The 20,651-nt window shown below is 37.5% G+C and overlaps 1 protein-coding gene across 1 annotated transcript in view; it reads left to right on the top strand.

Moving 5' to 3' along the window:
* Positions 1-20,651, top strand: part of LOC139739102 (uncharacterized) — a 72,691-nt gene that overhangs the window by 18,268 nt on the left and 33,772 nt on the right. The gene's annotated exons all lie outside the window — the stretch shown is intronic.

The following is a 20,651-nucleotide window of genomic DNA, read 5'->3' as shown; positions in this document are numbered from 1 at the left end:
ATGTAAGAAAAATTGATTAACTAGATCTTTAGATTGGGTTAATGGGGTTCCAAAAAGTCATTCATCTTCGAAGGTCTTGGCAAAAAAATAGGTCTAGACCTATTAAAAGATTTAGCAGTGTAGTAGAACCATGCGTCTCAACCAGTGGGCCACGCCCGCTGGTGGGATGCTATGTCTTCAAAAAGAAAAAAAAAAATGTATTCAATCTAACTGGATCTAAAAAAAAAGAATAAAAAAAATGTAGGAGCGAAAGTGGGCCTCGGGTTCAAAAAGATTGAGAAGCATGGGCGTGGAAAATGAAAGAATCATGCAAGTTTTGGGGGTTTCCTCTCTAGATAAGACTCCTTGTATAGAAGATGAGACATGTTTAGAATGGGCCTTGAGATAATCAGATTGGAGCAGGCGATATTTACCGAGTGGTATGATTAGCATGCGGAAACAACCACAAGCTTCGTGTAATCACACTCAACTCATTGTGGGCAGCTCAGTTTCTTCTTCCCTACAGGAAGTTTTCTGGGGACTCTTGTTTGCTGGACAACCCTTGCTTGGGTCAGGGTCCTGCAGCCAGGGGAGAAGTGGGACCTTGATATAGCGTTCAGGTGTTTCCTTGAACTCCCATTCCTTGGCTACTTCAAGGTCTTCTTTTGTTTTTGTTTTTTTCTCTCTTTCAAGCTCTGACCAGTCCAGTCTTACTGGTCAAGTGCAGCACATCTATCATACTGACCACACCTGACTTCACTGGCCGTGGTACCAGTGTTCCTCTGTGATCTTGTTTAGTTATTTCCATGCTCACAGAAATCTTTGGGCACTTTCAGACACATGGGCCCAAATTCACGAAGGTGGTACAATCTTTGTCCATGGGTTAAGCCATGGACAAAGATTGTACCACCTTCGTGAATTCATAAACCATGGACAAAGATTGTACCACCTTCGTGAATTCGGGCCCATGTTATTGTTCATCATACCACACACATACAAGCTGTACTGTAGGATGTATTGATATGAGACCTCGCAAACACAATGTCCTTTAGCTTAATGGTAGCAATCAGACTTTGCCCTTCATCATGTACGTGTATTATGGGAAGCTCATGAATATGTTCAAGATATTGGACGAAACAATGCTCAAACCATTGTTCACACAATCACATACACCTACAACCTTTATTCATACAATATAGGCCTACATTTGATTTTTAACGTGATGTTGGGCGTAAAGTATACAGAACTTATTTGCTCCTGTGTGTCCTCTCGAGTCTTGCTGAAAATATTATCTTTTGTACTGGTTACTATTCACATGCTAAGGGCAAGAGCATTATGAGGATATACATGTATAATGTAGTGTTTGGGTGTCACGACTTCTCTAAATCTGATTTGAAAGAGCTTTACTGCTGCTATTGATGGCTTCCATGCGTGGCCACTCAGATATCAGGTATTGTTTCAAGTGTGAGAGTAACAGTGAATCATGATGTTTCTCCAAAACTTGTTTTCAAGTCACATTCAGCCAAATGTTGCTCTAGTCTGTTCTGTTTGCACTTGCAATCATGTTTTATTGACTTTTAAACCATATTGAGGAGACAAACACCAGCCTAAATTTACTTCCACCATAGTGCGTGCATTGTTTATCAATTTATGAAAATATCATGCAAAAATATCCTAATTCTTGATTGCCAAGCAAAGGGGTGCCTGACACATATGTTGTGTGATGGTGTTGTTAGTTGGTGTTGGGGAGACCCGGATCAATTCAGTTTTGTCTGTATAGGCCTACTCACAGAATGTTAACAAAGCATGTTCTGAAACACAATAACAAACAAGTTCTGCGCGAGTCTTAAACATCTCTCAGAGAAGATGGTTTCGACTTGAAAAGTGCATGGCACAGTGCTATTTTGAAAGACATACGTCCAAGAGGATATTATTGTATTATAATGTAAATAGCACCAGTCTGCAAGAATCTTCAGTCTATTGAAGGAGGCAGACTTAATCAGAAGAAGAAGAAGAAGAGAGCTATTTTTTCTATGCTTGAAGGACTACAGCTGTATTCAGGAATTCATGAGAATGTATAGAAAAACAAAAATGTAATGCAAGGGTGAAAAATCCCTGAAGCATAACATATTACAAAGAAATGTAATCATGGAATTTATGGATCATGTATTTATAGATTTTCAAGGGTGTACTTGTAAGCCCTGGATTTTTTTTTTTTTTTTTTTTTGTGATTATGCTTTTCACAAGATAGGATAACTCATGTTCTCTTTTCTAAAGTTTTTTCACTGTTTGTTTATTTGTATTGACTTGTTTTTCTTGTTTTTCTTTTCTTTTTTTGCCAGGGTGTTTTTTTTTTTTTCATGGTCCATACAAAGCGTTCATTCTTCTCTGTAAATTTGCTTCTAAATGCTTCTCAATCACATTTCATGGCAAATAACTATCAAAATCTTGTGGGACTGGCAGTACAAAGTCTTCCTATGAAGATTTCCCATGGCCATTGAGTGAGTCATTGGCAAGTATGATGAGGAATTTTCAAACAGAAGAAGGGCTTACAGTGAGTCATATCAAGTATCTAGAAGAATCTAGATACACACGTGTGCTTTATGAAAGGGGTTTGACTCAGAACAGCCTTGGATATCTGGTCATTGTATAACAAGTTGTTACCCAAGAAGAGCAGTGTTTAGCTATAAAAAATGTAAAAGCAAAACAGAAATAGAGAGGGGAAAAATACTTTGACAAGAGCAGCTCAGTGAAGCGTGATGAAATGTGATACTGTAAAACATGATCTATTCGCGGCATGAATTTTTCGCGAATTGGAGCAGACGGCCTTTTTTTCGGCATGAAATTTTCGCGAACTGCTACTGGCATTCAATGCATATAGTGTAGACAAGAACTTTCGCGTGCATTTTAATTTCGCGAATCTTGGCGCTCGCCAAATGTGCGAAATTAAAATGCACGCGAAAATTCCTCGTTTTACAGTATAGTGGACAAGTCAACAAAGTGAATGATGAACCAGTCGTGTTTTCCATGCATTAATATATGATCTTGTGAGTATACTATCTACTTAAGTACAGACCAGTACATGATCATGATGCTGCTTGCCTCTACAAACTCTGTCATTACAAATTACTTTTCATGTGAACATTGTTTTTTTTAGCAGTCAGGTACCAAAACAAATAGTAGTAGCAGTCATTGTCTGGTGTGTATGTTTTTTTTTTGTGTGTGTGCGTGTCTGTGTTGTATGCATTCATCCTGTACATGGGGGCTTATAGCTAGCCAACCACTCTGCGGTTGAGTTATGGCCTGATCAATAGGCTCTGAATGCGTATTGCACCCAATTGACATCCAAGCGGGACTTAAAGGTGAATAGTTAGCATTCTTTGGACCCGGGGTCTGTAAGTTTTGGCATTCTTCCATTATTAGCTCACCGCTGGCCTGCAAAGTGGGCAGGCCCTAAAACTTCTCTCATACCACAAGGAAGTGGATACACCGTCCATAAGGAGTTTAGATCCAAATTGTCATTTATGGCTGTGAGGTCGTCTTTGCTGTGATTGGGAAGTGTGCTGAATCTCAAATTTGGTGATTTTTTTTTGTCTGTTGTTCACAGGATTTTCTGGCCAGAGTCTGTTCTCAGCAAGCGCCAGATTCGTACATTGGATGTGATTGATATCAGACCTATTCAACCCAACCCTTTTTATTTGGTAAGTGACGGCATGATTTCTCATTACACATAAATCGAAGACAACAGTTCTTTCGTGTTTGCTATCCAGCGGTACATGTCACTCTTTGACAGAAATGTAAATTTTTAGAGTAAACATTGTATGTACTAGATCACCCAACCTCTTGCCTTTTAACCTTCAGCAAAAAAACCAAGAAAACAAAACACAAATGAAACAAAACATAACAAAAAGTCACAGTACAATAACATGCCATTTCTTCTTCATTTGAATTGAGGATGAAATCAAATCTGAAACCTGTTCTCAAGGAAAGTATGAAATCCCCAATGACTTTGCAGAGAACATTTGCTGAAGATGTTTCCAGACATGATGAATTAATTGTCTTCAGACATGGTGGAGAATTAATTGTCACATAATCAAATAATTGTATTCAAGAATCGTGGCGATTCTCATGCAACTTTAACATTGTACATTGTAAGGACAATGGTCTTCAAATTCTCATGCTAGTTTCTGTGCCAGGGTATGCATCATTACCTTTGCTTTGTCTGAATAAGTCCAGAGTTTCTGTAAACAGGTGCTGAATAATGAGACTGCTTTGAGTTATTATTTAACGAAAAAAAAAAAACACCTTCTGCATGTACAGTAGCTTTCTGTAATAACTGATGTTTTTAAAATACACACAGCACACGTATCAGAATTGCATACAATATGCTGCAAGCCGCATGGTGGTTTTATCATGGCAGGCATTCTGTACTTCATATCAAGTGCCCTTTCAGTGTCAGCATTTTTCATTTGAACTTAGTTTCCATATGCCTGCAGAAACTGTCAATTTTTCATCTAAAATAGACATGTGTACGTACACATTCACATTTCTTTAATATGTGTACATACATAAGAAATGTGTGAAATAATGCCATAAACAGAATTTCAGTTGGGTAACAATGAAAATGTGATATTATCCAAAAATGTAGGCCAAAAATATTGCAGTCAGAACATACACGATCATGGTTGCTTCATGATGTACTGTAATCGATTATCAATGATCAACAAATGAGGTCGTAGCAGTGTCCATCAATCTTCTGCATGGGAGTAAATCGCATATAAATATATACAGGTAGTTGGTTTCAGGCCTTGTGCTTGTCAATTTTGGTTTCACAGAAGCCTTATTTCAGCACACGCCCATATCATATAATTTTGCTATTAGAACATGGGACGTGATCGTATTTAATTAATTTATACCACTGCAATGTTCTTAAATTCTAACATTTTTTTAACTGTTGTGCTGCTCTTGGGAGTGGAATGTGAATAATGGGTGATCATATTCTTTACATGTGTGGCCAGCATTAGAGAAATAATTGTTACACTGTTACGATATTATGAAATTATACATGTATTTCATAATATCTGGGCTAGGATTTAATGGCTTTTTATAATCTAGAAGAATTCCCATAGAGTATGTACAGTTCACAGGTAGATCTAGAAAAGAATGTACATTGTAAGCTCAGAGCCAAGTTGTTTCGTTGTTATGATGAATTTTTGATTTAAAAAAAATATGCAAGGTTTGTTTTGATGTCACACATGGGATATGACCTTGTTCACATCATACAGTTGATATGCAAGAAATGCATTGAGTGGCTACACTGTCAATTGTAAATACATCTTTACAGAGGGCTATTGTCACAACACAATGAGGGACGCTCAGAGATGGTATGTTTTTACAACACTTGTCTTCACTGCAGTGCTATGTGTTTTTGTCTGTACACTGTCGCAAGGCTCTAGAATGGATAGGTGTTGTGATGACTGGTGTATTGAAATTGATTGTTATATATGCACAAATTGGTAGCATTCTGTGAAATTGGTGTGAAAACAGTGTTCAGCAAATTGGCAATTCTGCGATGAATTCAGATTTCCTTTTGTAGCTTATATTCCATGAGAAATGATCCGCACCTGCCGTAAAATTACATTTTTACATTTTTTAGATGACAAGGAAATATCTGATTTATACTGTAGGTACCAGCGTTTTTGTTTGTTTGTTCGTTTGTTTGTTTGCTTCCTTAAATTTGGACTGCATTTTCTTTGCCTCAGTCTATTCAAGCTATGGCTCAATGATTGTCACACTAAATTTTCACAACTACGTTTCCTTTGTGGAACGAAAAAAAAAATACAGTATCCCAAATCACCAATCAGATATTTTCTCACTTCTCTTTCGTTGGTTTCTCTATTTCTCCCTTCTCTTTTATTGGTCATTCTGTGTAGTTGCGACATTCCATAGCATGCAATGATTCTGATAAATGAAGCATAACATCAATGTGAAATGACTTATGAAATCTTTATATTCCAGCACTCAAACAACTGCTTCATTTTACCAGTGTTCGAACCTGTTGGTACCCGTGTCTGCCGGGAGGAAAGAATAAACAGCCCTTCTTATTTTACTCAAGAATTGCGTACCTTACCAGGCTTTTCATAGCAGAATTTTTCTTTTCTGGTGTTTTCATATAGCAAAAGTAAAGTGTATCCACTGAAAACTAATTTCTTGTACAGGGAGCTGTGTTTGCACCAAGAATAACTCAGCAAGTGGTACCACATGAATTGTTTCCAATCTGACTGCACGGATGAACGCCTACTACAAAACTGTTGCTCTGCAAGAGAATGTGAAGGAAACTTTTAACTTGCATTGTTGCTCTTTCTAGAAAGTATAGTCTTGCTTCCAGACAGTTCATGCTCACATTTACATATGTATGATCCAAATCATACCGCAAAGCCACATTCAATTTGATGGTTAATCCTTCTTTTCATTCCCTTACCCCCTTGAATATGTATCATATCACCCATGGTGTAAATATTTGTATGCAAAATTGTATTGAAATCATGGCCACGTGACGTGAGAGGTGTAAAATACCATCCCTCTCTCAGCTCTAAACATAGTTTATATGTGCACCATAAATAGCTGTGAGGTTTAAAGTTCCAGAAGAACAGCTACTGTAAAAGTGGAAATTTTCGCACATTTCGCGCAACCAGAAACTAGCGCGAAAATAAAAGCACGCGAATATTTTTGCTTGCCATACGTTCCTGTGCGTGATGTCTTGATTCCGCGGAATTAAAAACACGCGAAACTCTTCTAACCCGGCCAAGCGCGAAAAATAAGTCGCGCGAAAATATCCACTTTTACAGTACTCATATAAAATGCAGGAAGAATGGGATTTCAAGGGTAGCATTTGTGCATACATTAGGAACTTCAGATTGCCACACTGTAAACACTTGAATTTTAGCTCATGAAGACTAATCTGTATCATCCATGTTGACCCCATTCAGATATTATGATATAGCAGTACTTTACTCTTCATTAGCACTAGTTTTTGTCTTGCCTGCACAGCAGAAGCAAGACATCTAGACCGCGTTTATAGTGCATGGCTGGGCCGAGTCTAGGCCGAGCATGGCCTCAATTGCGGTACACGGCCCCGCAGTTCTGTGCGTTTACAGTGGAAGGCTCGGCCCACGCTTTTAATTCAAACCTTTCAGTATTTTGTCGTAGTGGCGCTCTGCTTCTAAACAAATGATTATTTGGGAGCGCACCGGTTGCGATTTGGTACCGCATTTGGCCCAGTTCGCGTTTACAGTGAGAAAAGGCCAGGCCAAGCCTGGGCTTATACCTTCAGAGCTTGGCCAAATGCGCGGCCGTTTTTGGTACCGCATTTGCCTTTTGAGCGTTTACAGTGAAAGGAAGGCCGTGCTCAGCCTGGCCTTTTCACTCACTGTAAATGAGGTCCTGGATGCCACTTTTCCATTGTTATCATCATTTTTTCATTAACTTTTTTTTATTGGGGGGGGGGGGGGAGGCACAGACACCAAGTACAAAAGATATAGAGGATACAAGAATTTGTTTAAAAATAAAAGTCGAATCATTCTTTCACAATTTTGATTGAGATTTCATTGAGATTTATTGAAAAGAATTTCTTGATTGTAATCTTCTAAATTTTCACTACATTCAGACAGTGCTTCAGAGATGCTGACAATCACTATAAAATTCAGAGATGTCATGAACTCACAGTGTAACCTTATCGGCCTCCCAGATTTCTTTCTTTCTTTTCTTTCTTTACTTTTTTATTTTTAAAGACAAAGTGGCCCTGTTGTGTCTTTGAACTATACATTTAACTGGTTTATCAGGAGAATCTGCAAACCGTAGTAGAATGTCGGTATTATTATGTACAGTGCCTGATGCAGAACAAACAAGCTAGTGTTGTGTGCAGGGCCAAGTATGTGATGTTGACTTTTCATGGTTAATCATTAATCTTGATGAAGCAGCGGGACAAATTATAGTGTTTTTCCTTCTTAAGGGGTCAAAACCTCTTCCTTATGACTCAAGTTCATTAGAAAATGGTTAGATCATTGTTGTATCCAGTCAGATCTGTATTTATGGGCCATAGTCCAATAACGGCCAGGGCCCACGTGATTGGGACTTAGAGCTACTCATGACTCTGTTGATAATACTTTTCTACTCAAGATCCAGGTTATGACACGTAGGCTGTGAGCATTAACTTGAGTGGGAGGAAAAACACTGTGTTGTGGGAGGCAATAATCTCTGTATTTGATATGTGAACTTCGATTACGTTCTTTTTAAAGAATGTATCAGTGATGTCTCAACAGTGCAGTGTATAAAATTATGACTTCTAAAAGGAACTTTTTTGTGTGTGCATAGTTAACCTAGGTTGTGGGCATACAGTTGTTTTCTTTTCTTTTCTTTTTTTTTGGGGGGGGGGTATTTTATACAAATTAAAATGAGCTTACAATCAGTGTTTTGGTCATATGTCAATGGAAAAGTCTATAAAGAAAATTTAAGTGCAATTCATTCATGGTAGTTCAAAGGACAATTTCTGATAAATAAGCCATTAACTGTAATGTAGCGAGGGATGCAAAAATAATCTCCCCTTGCTGGTTTGTAGTTTCCAAAATCATTAACCCTACCAAGATTTCCAGTGAATAATCTCTATTTAGTACAAACTGTATTTGCCATTTGGTGTCACAAATTTCTAACTTTTCTAGAGCTGTATGCCTTTTTAATAATATCCAATCTAAGCCCAACTTATCCATGGGCATGCAACAATAAATGCACAAAAATCTTTGAATAATTTTCCTGGAAATTCATATTACATGTACCTTCCTTTAGGGCTTTATTCTCTACATTTTAACCAGCAAAGGCTGAACATCTCAACTGAATGTGACATCACTGTTATACCAAAAATCTTTGTCATTTATTTTCCAGACAATGTATCCGTTGAAATTCATATATTTAATGTTTCTTTTGTGAACTCACCATCACATTTTGTACAGTAGATATACACGCGTATTCTTTTTTGTTAATGATTATCAATCAAGTGAATTGAATAGAATGGAAAAACTTATTCATGATTATAAAGTTACATGGGCCCTGAAGGAAAGGATTTGTTATCAGTGTTTGTGAAGGTACTATAATGTTGTTGAGTGAAACATTACCAAGAGAAGGGCAAAAACTGGTATAGACCTTTTTATTGACAGCCACCAAGAATCTGACTTTGACTTGAAACCTGAAATTTGATTGTCAATTGCTTTTAAATACTCATTCAAAAGCAAAAACAAAAAAAAGTGTCATTTTGTGCACTCATTCTGTCATTATTATGATACAAAAATAATAGAGTTTTGATTCTGCTTAATGACTGAGCAATATAAAACTTTAAATCCAGTCAAAATGTTTTCTTTTTCCTTTCGTATTGTAATGATTTTTGCTTTGTTTTGTTTAATTTTTTTCTTCTATGATAACAAGTTTAATACTTTGAACCCTGCAGTCAGAACTGCTGTAGGTCGTTTGTCAATCCAAAGTTGCAGCCTTCTATATGATCTATAAATCATATTGCCCAGACGGGATTGGCAATGACAAAAAACACCCCTCATCCTGTTGATAATGGCCTCTGAATCTATTCTGCGTTGGAGACTTGTGACATATGGGTAGGTTCATTATATCGACCTAAAAGAAAGAAAGGGAGAAATAATGATATAAATGATGCAGATTACTATTCCCATCTGTCTCATTGTAGATTGAAGATTTATTTTATCTGTTGATACTGCAATCCTTTGAAAAACTCTTTTTATCAGTAAAATGTATGTGCTTGATATGCTTAGACATCCATTGCTTGGGTTACCATGCACACTGTTTTAATACCCAAACCTGTTTGAGGCAATTTGAAATAGGTTCATTTTACGTAGTATATTTGTGCTGCAATGTACAAATGTACTTAAAGGACAAGTTCACTTTCAAGTAGTTGTGATCAATAATAGAACAAATCGGGGAAAGCTTGAGGGAAATCAGTCAATCCGTTCAAAAGTTATGAATTCTTGAAATTTCAGTGCCACTAGTGCTGGGAATGAGAAGATACAGCTTGTGAAGTCATTGATGTTGAGAACAATTTATAGAAAAATAAAGAAAATTCAGTGTATCTTCACTTTTCTTGCCTTTATAATGAAAGCGCACCTAACTCGCCTCTTTCAGGAGGCAATATTTACATTTAAATACAACTTCACCTGTTTGTTTGTGTGATTTTAGTCCTCTTTATTAAAACCATTGTATGAAATTACATTTCTAAGATACTAGTTAGCATCATGTCTACCAGCTGTATACAATGTAATATAGCTGCTTTTTTTTTGTGATGGGCAAGCAAAACATGAAATTTACCTGTAGAGAAAAATAAATACAGATGGCTTGGACATTAAAAACCATGTCAATAGGAGTTATTCGATACCTTTTTGTGCTCATTTTTTTTTACATGTATGTGTGTGTGTGTGTGTGTGTGTGTGTGTGTGTGTGTGAAGAAAAGAGAAAAATGGTGCCATATATTTTCTAACTAGTCTCATATTGCAGACAACATCTCACCTGTCCACTAAATTTCCTTGTTTCTACACATCTTTTCTTGATGACAGATGTCCTTGCAATTGCTGTTGAGTCACAGGTGAAATTCAGGTAGTGAATAACAACATACCTTTCCCATCCCCAGTGGGAGAAGTATTAAAAGCATCAAATTCACTATTGAAAACATGTCACAGGGATAGTTTCCAGGTCAACAGTTATGCTGTATGATGAGCAAGACTGTTTGTTCTGTAAATGTCAAATGCTGCATTGAACATAAAGATTGAACATTGGAGTTGAGGTAGACATAGGAAAAACACTGTTAAAGTGCACTTGTTTTTGTTGGACTCCTCATCCATGCATTGATCGGAAAGGGAAAAAAAAGTTGTAATGAATTGTTAACTGTTGTGCTAGTCTGGAAGGAAATGAATTATGAATGCAATCATATCCTCATATATGTATTAACAGTTACTTCATATCACCATATTGGGAATTAAATTACAAGAAAAGGTATTTCTAAAAGCTTTTACACTTTAAGAGAAATGCAAAGAAAATGCATGGGAAATTTTCCTCCTATTCTCAGTTTATACTCAGCAATCAAAGTACAGGTACACTCTGAAATTGAATAAGAAATGTTTGAATTCGTAGTAATATCTCACATAATAAGTACATGTGTAGCTTTGACATTTTATGATTGACAAGTGCAGTAATTGAACAAATTCTTGTATTGAGATGTTCCACCCCATTCCCTTTGTATCTTAATTGCCATCAAGAGCGTAATTACCCATCCAGAGGCATGTTAGATGGTGTTGGAATTATTATTTTTTTCTCTCAACAAAAACAATACAAGAGCTGATAGATGTGTGTCTAATTGTCTGTATTCCCCTAAGGGTAAATACGCGAGATTCAAGGTAGCTCTAACCGCAATCTCAAGTTAATCTTAAAGGAACTTGTCACTCAACAAATGTCAACTGTAAAAAATCAATTTTATATTGATTGCTGCTGGTATTTTCTTGTGTCGTACATGACCACCGACATTTCTAACAGTTAGTGAAGTGTAGGGGGATTGATATCAAGTAAAGCATCATGTAATCTGGCAAAAAGTATGTAGCTGATTTGATGTTACACTATGTCATGACCTCGTGTTGTCAAAATATGTGTCAGTTATTAGTAACAGAAGGCTCTAGTATCATTTTTGGTGGGGGGTGGGGAGGGGAAGGGATGGATTATAAGGGATTCATCCTATCACAGCTCCAGCTACCTAGACCCAGGTACCAGCTTGTGTGATCCCGGTCTATGCAGTGAAATACAGGCAGCCGATTTCTTCCTTTGGTAAGGCCCTTTTGTTATGCACATTGATGCCTGAAACTGCGGCATCATTTGAATTGAAGGCTCGCCCTTTCATGTGTACTGGAGTGTGCATTCGGCGCAAACAACAGCTCGCCCTCCCAATATATACCTGACATACCTGAGTAAGCAAATAACGACGAGCTCGGAGCCTGCTCCCCACGCTCGCAATGGTTGCTCCCAATTCAGTGGAGTTTGTTTAGCAGGCTAACTGTTGCCCCTCCGTCCGCCATGATGCCCTTTTTCAATCAAGGGGGCTTCAAAATGCTGTAATGCAACAATAGTGGAATGTGGCGTCTGCGACTCTAGACGAGAGGGACCAACAGTTAGCATTTTGCACTCCCACGGGCTGCCCTACGCAGTGCACAAGTGGACATTACTCAACAATTAATCATATGCATGGTGTATGCAGGAGCCCTGACTCACTGCTCACCGTGAACTGTATATCAGTTCTGTGGCATTCAAAAATAGCCATTCGTTGCTACTCTCTCGTGCATATTCAGTGGAATTTAAGCTGCTGGTGAGATTGGTGCTTCACGTCAGCTGTGATCAGAGCTTCGGTGTTTATAAAAGCCCAAGTGCGCGGTGGTGTATCGGGTAAGTTGACCCAATAACTTGTAGCATGGATCTGTTTCCTTCCCTGGCCCCCATGGGCACAATGCTCTTTTGGCTAAGCCCTGTTCATGCATTTTTCCTGACAATAGGCTTCTCCTTTTGAGCTGACAGGGGATCGGCTTTCTCTAGATCACAGCCAGTAATGGTGAGATCCCTGCATTCAGCAGCTTGTTTGAATGGATGAACTCTGTGAGCTGCCATTCGTAGCAAGCAGCCACTGAATGCCTGATCACTCACCACACGCATGAACACGATGCCAACTGTCAAATAAACAACATGAGTGACCATTGCACGTTTGAAGCACTGTGTTCATTTGTAGTAACATTTTATCATCTTGAATGATTATCTTACTGCCATTATTAGTTGGAGCAACACTTAAGATACAAGATGTGGCATTCTGTTTATATTTTAGTATGAAAGTAAAATGAAGGACTGGCGTATATGCCATTGAGTACAAAAATATAATGATTAGAGGGCCCATTCACATAATGCATATAGTGCTGTTTACTCACCAGAGCTGGCATAGAAATTGTTCATTGTCATTATTGTTTGAACTGACTACGTAATGTTGTGAACAGTTGATGGATATGTGAGGCATTGAATATGATATGATAAGCAGAATATCTTCCAATACGATATAGTTTGAGTGCAGTTTTGTGCCAAGGTCCATTTCTACTAAATGCACAAGTATCAAGATGAGACAAGTGCAGATATATATTGAGCACTCAGTTGTTCATAGTATATTACTGTACATATGTGCATATTTGCCAGAGATCAGTGTTATACACAAAAAGGTGACCATCTACCGTGTGATATACACTGTGATGCCTATATAGTGAGTCTTCAATACTCAATGATAGTGGGAAGAATAATATTGACAATTGAATGGCAGGGATAGGACTGCAATTAAACAAACTTATTGGCTTTTTGGGTGTTTCTTGTCATCAAATGACATTTGAAACATTACTCATCATGAGTTGCTGTGTTGAGGGAACACACTCTCACACACACTATGCACAGATGTTTAACATAACTTGTTTACAAAGACAGATTAAGTACAGTCAACAACATTCTTACAGTATGGATCACCCAATTCAAAACATGCATACCTGCGTATTTGTTTTGAATGCTTCTCCTTTTAGAAGAGGTAAAGATATCTCAAATATACAGTAGCTGTGTATGTTCGTTTGTACTATATTTTTGTTCATTTGTATTCTCTTTGTTTTCTGCGGCAGGAAAGTTGTTTAAACATAATCTAGTTCACATATTGTTGAAAGATGTGTATCAGCCTCTAATCCTTTCTTGCTCCAAGGTGCTTTGTGTATGCACTGGAAAAAGAGAAAGAAAAATATTTTGTTGCATACGTATGTTTGAGTTTTGCACAACCAGTGGAATCACAAGATTCACCCAAACAGAGCATACTTTCTGCATGATGGAGCTACATTGTTGTACACTAGCTCCATGCTCCTTGTGACATTCAGACAGAGTTTTGGTTGATTTTTGATGGGCTGAAAAAGAGTGGACAATTGTTTTTACAACCCCATGTCTAGTTTTATTAGCAATGCAGTAGCATAGAAGTATTTTATGAGTTGCTTTCAATATTTTGCTATCTCTTATGTTTGTAATTTGTGAATGAAAAAAAAGGACATTCCTCACACTGGTTTGATGTTGACTTTTCACTTATTAAAATCTGTCTTTGCTTACAGGTTATTTTGAGAGTGAACATTGAGATATTATGCACAAATTTCTCTATTGAAATCTTACATATTCAACCAGCCAAAATCTTGAATTTGATATCATTTAACATAAAAAGCTTTGCAACACATTGGAGATTATGGGGTCAAAGAAATCTGTTAGATCAATATTTTGTTTGCAATGAATTTTAGATATTTGATTTGTAATTCATTGATTTGCAAGGACTTCAACATATTCGTTTTCCTCAGAGTGCAAATTGAAGTCCATACAATCGAAAATGTACATGTAGTCTTTGCAAGGGCTGGTTTTCCATAACAATCTTGAGTTTTAGTTCCATGTTGGGGAACTTTTTTAAAAATCATTTACAATACTTGAAGGATTTCAACTTGTAGATTACTTCACAAAAATAAGGCCTGATTAATTACCTAGTTGTCCAAACTACACATAAAAGTAACATATTCATGATGTGAGCAAAGATATTCAGTGTGATGAAATTTATTTCTTAACTTGAATAGTATAGTGTGGCATTATTCAGCACATGTCTTGATGTACACATACATTTGTACAACTGTTGACCTCTCCTTCTCTTTGATAAGAATAGTACAGAAATTGCAAGTTATAATTTTAAAGGTCCTTTTACCTTTGGGAACAGTGATTTAAAATTTCTTCAACTTAAGGTATGACATTTAATGCATATGTGTAGGTCTGTTGTACCACAAAACATCATATCATATAAATTTTCGTGATAAAGCCTAAAATATGAGGAGATCATCTGTATTTTTCTCAATAAACCGTAACTGTAGATGGTTTAGTCTGGAAACATTTTTATTATTATTCACATTTTGTATATTTAACAATACATTGACACTTAACATTGATTTTACTGATTCAAATTTTTACAGTGGTTGTTTCAACCCCTAACTCACATTTTCGAACTATTTTAAAGCACTAATGCTGGGTTTTTGTTTCATCTGCAAATTGTAAATTATGCCTTTAACTCTCAAGGACAATATTTAGAGCAAATGAAGACCTTCCTCCATGGGCTTATGATGTGCATTTATTTATCTCTGTCTCCGAGGAGTATTTGCAGTACATTTTACATCAAGTCTTGCCTATCCATGCAGGTTCAGATTTTTTGAAGAGCTGTGCATCATTCTCTTCATACGCAACAATAAATGCACAAACACTAGTGGCAAGAGATGGAATACTCAAAGATGAAGGGTTGTTGACATACGCTTTTAGCTACCGTGGAAATGACAGTGGTTGTATGGTGCAATTGTAGGGCTCCTGCTTTCTGCAAGTCTGTGTCATTACAGACCTGCATGGCTTTCCTTCAGATTCCCAGTTTGCCAAATTGAGGGAGAGAGAGGTCTGAGATGGAGTCGAATGGAAACGGTTCCCATGACAACGGAATATGCTGTGGGCGTAGTGTAAACATGGCTACAATAAGTAGCTGAATGAAGCTGTGGTCAAGCGTGAGCAGAGGTCAGGGCTTGAGTTTGATATTTAGCTTGCCCATCGACAGAAAAGAGGGAAAAGGTACCATTCCGAATTGGACATTTTGACCAAGTGGAAATGCATATTCAAAGATGAATGAAACAATACAATGTTAACAGTTTGTTTATTCTTTTATGAAAGGAAAACTTATCAGTGTCATTAAAATACATTACCAGATACAGGTACTGTTTTTTTTTAGAATAGTCACTAGGCAAAGATGTTCTATCATGAATACATGTCTCAAAAGAGTTTTGTATTTAACTATAGGTGCATGTAAGTGTCAATACTTGTACTCTTAAGGAACACTGTGTTAAGGGCATGGTAAGTGAAAGATATATGATGCAATATTTGGTACCCTGGGGTACAAAATGAAAATTCGCCATTTTGTTGAATTAATTATTTTTTTTTCAGCGCTGTACCCTGGCTTACCAAAAAATGTGTCAAAATATTTTTTAGTATTATTATGCACAAAAATGTTTTCTTATTTGTGATTATGCAACAATTAATGCATGCAAGTGTACTTCGAAAAACACCTATGGTGCCAGTTCATTGCGACGACTTTGCCATATCCGAATTCGGGATCGGCGTATCTGAATTCGGATACGCATTATAAATAATGGGCATGAGATGGCGCTATACAATGCGGTACCCTGGGTTACAACGGTACCCCGGTGTACGGCATGCCGAATCATATCTCAAGGCAGCTGCAGTCATTAGGAAATGGCCTACTAACTTTTCGGGCTTTCTTTAAGTGAGTCTCATATCTTTCTTTCTTTTTTTCTGACAGAAATAGCCATGCAGAGTTCAGTTTAAGTTCAAGTTAAGTGGGGCACAATGTCAGCTAAACCCCCCTGTGTAACAGGACAGACACCCCCTCCTCCCCCCCCCCCCCCCCTCCCAATAGTAGAGCAAGAAAAAGCATAGTATTGACAGGATTACGGCTATTCTTTCACAAATATCAGCCCAGACATGTCACGGGTGAGCTACTGTTCGCGGATGTCATTACGGTAAACAGAGTAAACATGCGTGATGGATGGTATCTGTTATCGGGGAGAAGTATTCGACATTTTTGTGCCATTGTTTGTTGTATGGAATACCATGGTGCCATGGTATTCCTTTTTTTTTTCTTGTCATAATTTTTTTGTCGTTGCCCATGGGGCAGTGTCAGAGAAACACTATCCACAATGGTGCCAGAGTGCAAGAGAAAAGGAGAGAATTCTGACAATCACAAACATTAGCTTGATAAGCCAAGTAGGGCTACAGAACATTATAGCCCTACTTGAAAACTGGGGTTTTACAGCTCTGTCAGGTCTCTCTGTTTTCATAAATCTTTATATCTTTATCATCAGGATTAAAGACAAAAGGAAATGATTTCCGATTGTTTTGTGTCTTTTAACATTTTCATGTGTGTTGTCAGAATCATGGTTGAGCATAGCACTGCAGCATTGTATGCAAAAAAAAATCCTGAGACAGGCTATGTTACTTGTAACAGAAGATCACTTTGCAGATTGTCTGAGGTGTGTTGCAAATGATAAAATACCTACTGTAATGTCATATGTATTCTGGAAAGGTAAACCAGCTAAATGACAATTCTTTGATAAAAAGGTCCCCCCTCCCTCCAGAAACAACCCCTCTCTCCCTGTCCCCCTCCCCCCCCCCAAAAAAACAAAACAAAACAAAACAAAACAAACACACACACACACACACACCACTCTTGCTATATAGACCTCATTGCTGGAAGGGTGCCTTCCAGAAAATCCGAATTTGTGAGGCTAGAATCTTTACATGTATGTGTATATTGGCATCAATAATTGGGATGTGCTGTATCTATGATACAAGCACTGGACACATCTACATGTGAAGCAAAAATGTCATACCTCAAATGAGCAAAATTGTATACTGGGAGAGATTTGCGGTGTGTAGAGCATTAGGGAGTGTTTTAATCCCCCCTCCCAGTGTAAACTTTCTGCATTGTATACTGTTGTCGATAATAATTATTGTCAAAATGATGATCATTTATCATAACTTTCTTGAAGGCAGGTCATACTCAGTCTTTTTTCATAGTTGTAAAGTGAAATTCAAGTCAGACAATACACCCTTTTTCTCACAGTTTCTAGTGTATACTCAAGTATTCTGATTCCCTCCATGTACAAGTGATCGTGTGAAAGCAGAGTGCAACAAACGCGACACAACACCACCATTGCTTCATTCATCACAGCCCTGGTCCAGTCGTTCTTGATTAATCACCGATCTCAAAATGTAGTACCATCAAAGAGTTCAGGCTTTGTTGTCACGCCTTCCTGCTTTAAAGTTCATGACATCCAGCGAGGCACGCAAACAGCTCTTTGATAGGCAAGATGGTATGAGAATCATCTCACACGTTTCATATGAAATATTATATGCAAATCTGAGAGAAAACTATGCAGCCAGAGTGCAAGCGAAACTCGTTCAAGCAATTCCTGGGCATCTTTGTTCACCATATGATCAAAGGGTTCACGTAAAGTTGTCAGCAATTAATTGGAGTTGTCAAGTTCATGACCTGAGAATCTGTTATCCCCCCCATACACACAAACACAGACACAGACACACACAAACACTCATGTACACCCTAATGAATGAGAGGCACAAACCGCAACATATTTGTGTAAATTTGGGAGTCATTACACAGGTGTGAATTGGACTATGCAGAGCATTTCCTTTCCAGGGTATCCATGAACTTTGCAGCAAGTTCAAAATTTCAGTTATTCTATGAATACAAATGTGTGGCTGGAATATGCTATCTTTGTTCCTGTGTGCTTTTAAAGCTTTGTCTTGTTAATTACCAGTGAGTTCTTTCTTCTTTATCTTCCTTTCCTTCTCTCCGTTCCTTCATTCTGTTTTTCATCCTCATTGTCATCTATATCATTAGAGTGTCTAAACTGCTATTTCCGTTGTTGCTAATGATTGTGATGATAATGATAATGATGATGATTTTAAATGAAAATTATAAGAGCATTATGACAAGAGAAGTACATAGTCCTAACAGTATTATGATAATGATAGTTACGGCTGTTATCATAGCCTTGGAATGTTTGTTCTTAAGTAGAACAAAATTTCAGGGTGGATCATAAGGAGCAGCCATCACATGATTCACTTTCCTACTCATCAGCATTCAACACGAATACCTCCAGAGTTTGACAGCGGTCTTTTCTCAGTGCGTTGTTTACCAGCCAGTCATTGTGTATCAATTACACATATGTGTCACATTTTTAACCGCCCTTCTCTGATGCTCGGCGTGGGCGGGCTGTATCAAGCATCCAAGCAGAGTTTGCTAATTAATTAGGATGAGTCTGTGTGACTCGGGAGGACAAACACGGGTCCAGCAATCTCGGTACACAAGGGAGTGGTGGAGATGAGAATGTGATTCAAGGGACAGATAACAAGGTGGGTTGTTCCAAAGCACAGGCGAGATTTGATGAACACCTTGCAAGCAGAATAAGTAGAACATGAGTGATGCAACTCTTTGGTGTTCTGTAAAAATTTGTTTGCCTTTTTGCGCTGCCAGGATCATGCTTGATTTGCTTAGCACACTTGTACATGATATAAGAAATGATTATATAAGTTTGTACATTTGCCCTAATTCAAATCTTTTTGTACTATCAAAATATATTTCAGTATTTTCCGTTGGGCTGCTGAATGGCATGATTATCCAGGGGACAGTGTAATGGAATGGTTTTACCCACCCACTCTCATGAATGTCAAAGAACGTCTTTGTATTCCTTATTTTTTTTATGTAAACATTTATTTCAACCTGAGTTACATAGTTTAAATCAACTATCATATAGAGCTGACACTAATATGGGAATGATTGGAATGGAAATGGATTTTGTGTGTTGGTGACATCATGTCTTGATGCCTTGAAGTATTAATTCATATCACTATGCCAGATTTTAAGCAAATGCCTACATTGAAACAGGGAACCCTGTGATTTTTTGTTTTGTTTTTGTTTTAAAGACAATAGACCTATTTGATTTTAAAACACTGTAACTGATGTTGACATACTCTCTAAAAAAGAAAGAGTGAATTTTCACTCGATTTTCACTCCCCTTGGTAGTGACGTCAAGGATCACTAGAAGTGGAGTGAATTTCGAGTGAACAAAAATTTCACTCCAAAAGAGAGTGAAAAAAGACGGAAATGTTTTTGGTGGGATGTTCACTCCTTTCTCACTCTAAATTCACTCCTGACGTATTTCACTCTTTTGTTGGTCGTTTTTCACTCCTTTCTCACTCTCAATTCACTCCTATTGTATTCACTCTTCTTTAACTCCAGAGGTTTTTCACTCCTTTTTCACTCTTTTTTCAATCCTTTTTCAATCTTTTTTCAATCCCAAACGGAATTACACTCTACATGAGCACACATCTCTATCACCATTGATCACAGCACTCAGTGCACTAGTTATTCAACCCTGGAAGAAAAAGTGACAATATGGTGATGAATTTGGGAATAATCTAGGTGGTCTGGAGTCATTTTTGGAATAATGAATACCAATCAAACTAATACAAACAAAAACAGCAAGCAACGTTCATAATATAGATATTTGTTAATATTAGTGCATGTATATAGAAGCCAACGATCCACCACTGGTAGCCCAGTGCATTGCCAACTTTGTGTTCCAGTTTTGAAAGTAATTCCTACCCGAGCTGGATCAATACATGAAACTGAATAAATATAAGCTAGTAATCCAAATGGCTGTTGTTTCATTCTTTCTTATTAATTTATTCTTTCTTTAAGTAGCATATAGGGGGATATACGAAGATAATGTACTAAATGCTACGCATGTTATGTTTTTTTTTTTTTTTAATGAGCTGATTCTCTATATTAAATAAATGTGTGATGTCCACTGGATCACCTGAAATAAAAAAAAAAAGAAGGAATATACCTCTTGAAATATCTAAACTTCAACTGCAGAGCAGCACAGCATTACAAA

Source organism: Diadema antillarum, unplaced genomic scaffold, assembly GCF_040938485.1.
Source record: "Diadema antillarum isolate AM-2024a unplaced genomic scaffold, OU_Dant_1.0 seq00000782_RagTag, whole genome shotgun sequence".
Lineage (NCBI taxonomy): Eukaryota > Metazoa > Echinodermata > Echinoidea > Diadematoida > Diadematidae > Diadema > Diadema antillarum.
This window is presented reverse-complemented; position numbering and strand designations above follow the sequence as displayed.